The sequence below is a fragment of the Photinus pyralis genome, unplaced genomic scaffold (genome assembly GCF_008802855.1).
Source record: "Photinus pyralis isolate 1611_PpyrPB1 unplaced genomic scaffold, Ppyr1.3 Ppyr1.4_LG1, whole genome shotgun sequence".
Lineage (NCBI taxonomy): Eukaryota > Metazoa > Arthropoda > Insecta > Coleoptera > Lampyridae > Photinus > Photinus pyralis.
In genome coordinates this window covers 62,700,275-62,708,430 of record NW_022170249.1, presented here as the reverse complement: position 1 = coordinate 62,708,430, position 8,156 = coordinate 62,700,275, and positions in this window count along the sequence as shown.

The window sequence follows — 8,156 nt, the reverse complement described above, 5'->3', positions numbered from 1 at the left end:
CAAATAGCAGCAGCACACCTTGTTTTTCAGCGGCCCTAGAACAACATTCATTAGTCGCACGAACTCATATGGAGCATTGGTTAGTCCAAAAATCATTCGACGAAATTCCCCCGTGGTGTCTGGAGTTATAAATGCAGTTTTCCTGGCAGCTTCTTCGGTTAGAGGGACTTGCAGGTATCCATTTGCAAGATCTAGGCTCGCAAAAATTTTATTCCCGGACAAATACTGGAACTGCTCGTCCATACTTGGAATTGGATAATTTGATTTTATAGTCTGCGCATTCAACTTACGGTAATCGACCACCAATCTCGGATCTCCGTTCTTTTTTCGGACTAAAAGCACGGGCGAAGCATAAAGGCTTGTTGTTTCAACAACCAACCCGCACATCTTCAGTTCATCCACTAATTTTTTGATGGTCTGTCTGTCTTCTTCATTCACTTTGTAGGGGTTGCACCTAACAGGTACGTTGGTATCTACGATATCCATAGTCGTGACTGTAGTACACCCTAACTCATCCAATGTAAGGGCAAAACAATCCCTAAATTGCATTACCAATTCGTAAAGATCGTTTCGCTGATCTACGGATATTTCAGGATCGACATTCAGCATGTCTTGGGTGATTGGCAGCTTACGAATTAATCGATGGTCTCTAATGTTACTACTCGGAATAATCTGCCCCCGCTTACAATGTATTTCTTTATCGCAGGCGTTATAGACCCTGAATATTTGCGCCTTTTTCCCCTCCGTTGTGGCACAACAAAACCCCATGGTTTTTCTCGCATATGGTGGTATGATATCTTCCATTGAGATCTTTAGGTTCGCCCTAGTAATACTTCTCACATCTAAATCCTTGAACGGCTCTGCAAACGCATATCCAAAAACAAATCGGTTGCCCTTCTTCACATACGCTGTTTGAATGTATGCAACACAGTGTATATTAACACTGTACGTAACTAACTTCACTTGTACGTAACTACTAGTAATGTAATGGAAGACAAATAAAGTTTAAGTTTATATTCTTTATTAATTATTATCTTTCACAAGTATAAGACAACCAAACATACGCAATATGGTTTTGTGCACTAAAGTTTCTTCCGATGAGCAAATCAGTATGTTGGGCAGTATCTGGAACAACATACAATTCCACTGCTTCTCCGCTGACGTTATCGATGGTGATCTTTGCGTGAATCTTTCCTATGCAGTACAGTACTGGCTTCTCATTCCCAAATCCGTATAACGGTTGCATCTCGGCTATTACGTTCAAATTAAATTTTCGGTATTGCTTCACCGTACATACCGAACTACCAGTACATACAATGAAACCGTTTACTGTTGTCATTCAAGACGATGCACCTTGTAAGTTTTTCACCTGCATCCTTTGTCACGTCGGTACTTCGCTGCATATTCTTACTTATTACATTCACCCTTTTCCTGATAGTATTGTCTCGCTGAGAGCTTCGACCACCCACGTCGTTTTGTTGAGGACGAGAACGTGTATCTCGTTGTTTTCCCCCGTTGGGGCAACTGCTCGAATAATGACCAGGCTGCTGACACTCGAAGCAAACTAATTTTTCCCGTCTACATTGACTAGCTATATGCCCGCTCAATCCACAAGTGAAGCATCCCTTCGAAGTGCTCCGAACGTTACCACTGGCTCTTACTCGATACGACTCCAGCTCGTCTGATCTAGTACCTTTCACACGTTCAATCACCAAAATATCTTTCAACAGGCTATCTAAGTCAAAATAGCGCTTTACACTAAGGTTTGATGCGATCGATTTTGAATATAATCCGCTCAGAACTTCATCCTTAATCTCCGCCAACTGTAGCTGCAGTTTGTTACATAACCCAACCTTTTCGTAAAAGTATGAGATTACACTTTCCGTTCTTTGCTGCTTTCTAGCACGCATGCGGTCCCATCTCTCCGCTAAACCTTCAGTAACAACAAATGTTTGCTTGAATTGCAATTTAAATTCATCCCAAGTATGAATTAATTCAATTTTTGCCTCGAACCAATGAATTGCAGCCCCCTTTAAATGTGCTCGCGCCGTCTCCACAGTGAAATTATCTGGCCAGTTGTTTAACTTAGCACTTGTCTCAACTGCAAGTAACCATCGCTCTGCATTGGGGATATCGCGGTCACCATCAAAGGAGCTGATAACTCTTGATGTATCCGGAATTACATGTACACTTGCAGCTGTATTTGCGTTCGGTAGTCCCTGATTTGAGTCTGCATTTTGCGGTGTAAAACGTTCAATAATTTGGACGAACAATTCGTCACGTCGACGATTTTCGTTTATGAACATATCCATCATTCTTTGCATGCAAAATATATCAGAATTTGACATACCTGGTGGGATAAGTTCCTTATCCATTATAGCGAAACTGTTCAATCAAATCAGAAATTATTTTTGTTATTAATTGGTGTAAACTGAGATTTATACAAAATATATTTAATTTAAAATTTCCCTGGCTCGATGTTATCGCGTTTAGCAAGACAGCCTTGTTATCCCCGCCGAGAAGAGTCGCGCGCATTCGCCAAGAGGAAGTTTTTGGCACTTGATGGACGAGACTCAACAAAACGCGTGCGCTGATAAAACGTACATTTTCTCTCTCGTGTGTGACACCCCCAAACATACTTGGCAAGAAAAACGTGCACCACAATCGCCCATCATCCACTTACTGCGCGACAGCAAGGTAGGCAATTTTTGTTTTAATAAGGTTGTCTTTATGCGTGTTTTTTTGATCAATTACCAAGTAATACAGTCCACTCCTCTACATTTATGGTCCTTCGAGCCGGATTTGAACCAGCGACCTATGGATAAATAATTTAAAATAAAATAGAAATCTGGCTAAAATAAACTTTAATGTCTGTATTACCTCAACAGATGGCGCTGCTAGTATATATATTAACAAATAATTATCAGTAATAATTCAAATTCAAATATGTTTCTACATGTGGTCAACAGTATCTCATTTTCCTGGTGTCCTTGTTATTTGAAAATTTTGATGTACAATACTAGTATCAGGCGAGCATAGTCCAGCATAGCGAACTTAATTTTAATAATTAAGATAACTTGTGGAGTTCGACTTTTGTATTTAGGTAAGTTCATAGTACCCCGGCGACCCGTTCTTTAACCAATCCAAGGGAGCCATTCCGGTTTTCCATTTCGCACCCCTCTAAACTGCCTTCTGAAATGTTCGGCATTTTCTGTCCCTATGCTGACTAGCAAAAATCTTAAAACGTTAATGTCACGCGCGAGACCGGAAATGTCATAAAAAAAACACCACGCGGAGTCATAAGTAACAGGTTATACCAGCGTCAGGATTCACAATCCCACTTCTGAAGTGTAAACATAAAACAAAATGAACATGAATAACACAAACACATTCGTTGGACCTTTTATTCAATCTTTAAAATAGCATCAGGTAAAAGTTAAGCATATGACTGGAGACTCTCGTCGCCATTGTCCCCCACAGAATACCGCCTTCTCGGCTGTTCATGTCAGCTGTGGTTGTGTCTCGTCTCACGCTGTATCTCTGTGTTGCCAACACGAAGTAAAACACAAATAACCTAAAAAAAAAAATGGCGTCGAGGGAATTAATTCTGGGTGATGTGGAAAATAACAAACAATATACACTTATGTTGAGCGTTGAGGATCATGAAAGAGCAACACAAGGTACATACATACTTATAACTTCTAATTATCAGTTTGCTTTGATTAATGTTTCTGTAACCTATAGATATGGCCTTTGCGTCTACTTTACTGCAGCATGCAACTGGTAATGATTCTAAAGATAAAGAATGTACCGTAGAACCAGCTTCCCCACAAAGTGCATGCAGCAGTGTTGGGGATAAATTGGATTCGGCGTCTCCACAAAGCGGTTGCAGCAATGTGGATGATGGAGATGGTAACTTATTTGTCTCGTAACATAATTATGTGTAGGTACTATTATAGATTTGGGATAAAATGGCACAATTAATGTCAAAACATGGATATACGTACAATGGGACTCAGTGCAAAACAAAGCTTGCAACCTTAAAACGCCAGCATAAGAAAGTAAAGGACCATAATAAAACCTCTGGCAACGACCGAAAAGAGTGGCCATATTTAGCAGTAAGTATTTTTTTCTGAATGCATATTATGATAATAAGTAGCTCGATTGTTAGCACTGGAAGTAGTAACCTTGTCACCTTACTGGTAACATTTACCTGTAGTTGCATAGCGTGATAACCTTTGCGGTTTACGTAAGCTTCTGCATTATGTTTCGGAGCAGTTAGCCAATGTGGGTACCATCAATTGCACCTATAACGTTTGGGAAACCTTTTACAGCTTCAAATAAACGTTTACTCCTTTCCATTTCTGTTGGTGTTGGCCATTTTATAAATGTATGTACATGAATATATAATGCTTTTACTACCCGTCTTACAGCAATAATGGCAGTTGCTTTTGCAACATCAAAACGGTCTGCTACCGATCTATGGAAACCAATTTAAATAGATATGTATCGAGCAAGGGTAGTACAGGTAGGAATCAACATAATAACTACCTATCTATAAGAATCGGGTGTTCCGAGAATCCATAATGTAATTAGTACCTAACTGTTTTTCAGATGATACACTTTGACGTCCAGGTTTTACTGCAGTGTCGATTATGTTACGGCCAATTAATGTTAAAATACATTCAAAAGTTTTTCGTTGCACTCTACAAATATACAGTGACTTAGTGTGAAGATAGCCTCTACCTAATTAATGGAATTGATAAACAGTTTATAAAAGTACTTCACTAGGAACACCTATTTCCAATTTTTGTCTTTTTCTGTTAGCTCTGTCTTTAATTTCCGTCTCCCAAATTTTAATTTTTCTTTCTTGTAGTTCATTCCGCTTTTTTATGTAATTCTGTAACGGACTCACATATTTTTTGTTAGGCGAACGTACTTGTTTGGGAGTTTCTTCAGGTTCAGGTGTAGCAATTCGCTCGACCTGTGTCATATCTCTACACCTACGACTACTGTAGGTATGTGGTCAAGATGTTGACGGTTTGTTCCCTAAAATTTCATCCAGTCGTTCAAAGTATGGAAATCGAAATGCCCCACGACCTGTTTTAGTTTTATTGTCTTTAATAATTTTATAAGTCCGCAACAAGTTACGCCACTTTACCTCGCAAAGTTTACTGTTCTTTTTAACGCCTAATGTTGATAATTCTGTGCTTATTAACTCCCATACAACTTTTCGTTTTTTTGCATTTTCAAAATTTTCCTTGTTATTATCATAAACAGTGATTAATGCTAAAATGTCCTCGTTTGTCCAATAAGATCGATCCTCTTCTCTAGCAGAAAAATGATCTAAATAAACGGTTTATTTGGCATTTTCTTAATAGTGGGAATTACATTTTTTGTATTCCTAAATGACTTATTCAATACTGTTAATTAATTAGAGTTCTTAACTCAATATAATTTGGGAGAAATATCTTACTTTTGAAAACTAATAAAAATGTAATAGTAACCAATACATATTTTTTGCAACGCAAAAAGTTTAAGTACAAATAGGTATCAGTTGCTGTAATCAATGCAATAACTTCGGCTAGAAATAAACAGTTGTAACGTACATAAATACCTCCCTTAGTTCTACACCTTCACGCGTACCCATAAGGCATACGGAAACAGTTACCGTCTACGTAAACAGACACCGACGAGTCCCAGTAAATGAAGTACGCTCGTTCCACTAACGAGAGCGCCACCCACGCTCACCCCTAACGCTTCAAGAGACCACCCCACAGACGGCGCCACCGTGAATTCAAGCATGTGACACACGGCCGAAGCTCTAATATACCATCCCTGGATCGATGTATCGATCCTTTTTCAGATAACGACACAAGTACCGGAATCCAACACCAACAATACCACCCTCACCAATCCTACACCGAACGAGAACCGACCGCGAACTCTACCACCCCCTCGACAACGACGACGCGCAATGCACCAAGGACACGAGCCGATACCTGCACAATATAGAATAGATAAATCGCACGCATTGTAAATACATTTCATACATCACGTACTAACCAAGGGCTGAAGAGGACACAAGTCCTGAGCAGTCCGCCATTCATCTAATACTAACAATTAATGTATCATATACCTATAAGATGTAAATAAACGTATTTTGATTGATTGATTGTATCGATCATCGAAACGATCACGGTAGTTGCATCTTTTTGTAAGAACAACCACCCGGGCAACCAATTACCTACGCCTTTACGATCGTCCGAGAAAAACACGACGCCGCGCTATCGTGCAGCCGTCGAACATTAAAGTGTGTTCATCTTTTCGGAAGTGTTACCCGCACAGACTTTTGTAGCGTTAAGCGTGTTGTACTTCTTGAAGAGAACCCGCAAAGACCTTTTAGAGGTGTTGTCAAATAGTGTACATAGTTAAGCTGTAAATAAATCAATTACAACTTAGTGTGTTTTCGCCAGCCAACCGCACCGAACCTCCTTACACAGTTCATTACTCACATATAACGGGAAAATACGGACTAATATATTGTGTATTAGGTAGGCAGAATTAAAACTAAGAATAGGCACAAATGCCTAAGTTGTTAATCTTTAATATAATGATATCAGTGGTATGATGTAGTTCATTAGCCACAGGTAAATGTATAACAGGCTTAAATATAATGCCTTATAGGTGTCAGAATTATAATTATATGTGCGCAATAATAACTCAAGAAGTCCATTCTTTGCGAGTTCTTCAGTGTTGTGCGACATATTTTGTAATGGAGGTGCTTCTAGAGAATTGGGGATTCAGTTCAAACATTCAAGAATTTAAAGGTACCTAAGGTCTATGCATGGTATTTATACATATTAAATTATTTGTATGCGCGATTATGCATGGTGCAATGATTGGGGTGCTTTCATTTAAAAATTTCCGTGTTCGCATTATGGCGTGAGAGCAATAAATGTGTTTGTTAAAGTGTAATCCCTGTTTAGATATGCAGTACGTTTTGAGTGTTAATAATTATTTTGAAATAATGCAAGCAATCATTGTATTTTTCCATGCATACTGCACAGTAATAGCGAATTTCGCGAATAGGTATAAAACGAGGTATATAAAATCAAGCCGCGGTTTTTTAAATGCAAGCTTAATTTCCATAAAAATAGATTTGGGCTTAAAAATAATTAAAGAATTTAGATTCTTACGTTGTCATGAGTTGTTGAAAACCAATTTTGGAAGCGTATAAAGTTGGAACTCATATTTTATTAAAAACTTGTAGGTACCTATCGTATGTTTACGTTAAGCCGGGTACTCATTAGCGAACTGTTGCATACGTAACTGTTACAGTAACCAAATTTCGTTAATGTGGACGTGTTACAAAGCATGCTCGCGAGCACACCTGTTGCATGCCGTTAGCATTCGCTTCGAACCATCGGTTGTCGGTTTTTAGCGCGAACACAAAGGAACTCGCAGTGAAGTTGTGGACGCCGTTCATAACAGCTTGTAAGTGTAGACGTGCTCGCAAACAATTAAAGATAACATGGAGTGGGATGACGAAAAAGTTTTAAGTTTAATCGCGCTTTACAAAAACGCCCCTATCATATGAGACCCAAAGGACAACAATTACCTACTATAAAAAAACATTTGAAAGAAGATGCGTGGCGCCAAATTGGCGCGTCTATGGATATGACTGGCGAAATTTGCAATGATAACTATTTTGGCGTCATACAGAAGGGAGAAGAAGATTAAAAAAAGCACAGGAACTGGAAAAGGTATTTTAATGTCCTACTACCAGTTACATTACATCGTTTTTTTTATAAGGGAGAAATGAAATTTACGAAAGTAAATGGTTTGCGTTTGACGCATTACAATTTTTGAAGGATCGTGATACGCCACGTAAAGGACTATCATCTGAGAATAATGTAAGTATTCGTTTGTGTAAATTATTTTAGGCGTATTTATCCTGCCATGCTAGTTTCCCTTCTTTTATAAAACAATCCGCCAATTCTTGTCGAATTTCTTTAAATTGAGCCGCAGATCTTCGAGGAATCACTGACAGTGGCAAACATGATGTCATTGGTTGATCATTTCGCCAAGTACCAGGAATCAACTTCAAAGCGCTTCAAAAACAATGTTTATCTTTCAGGGAGATACTGCTACGC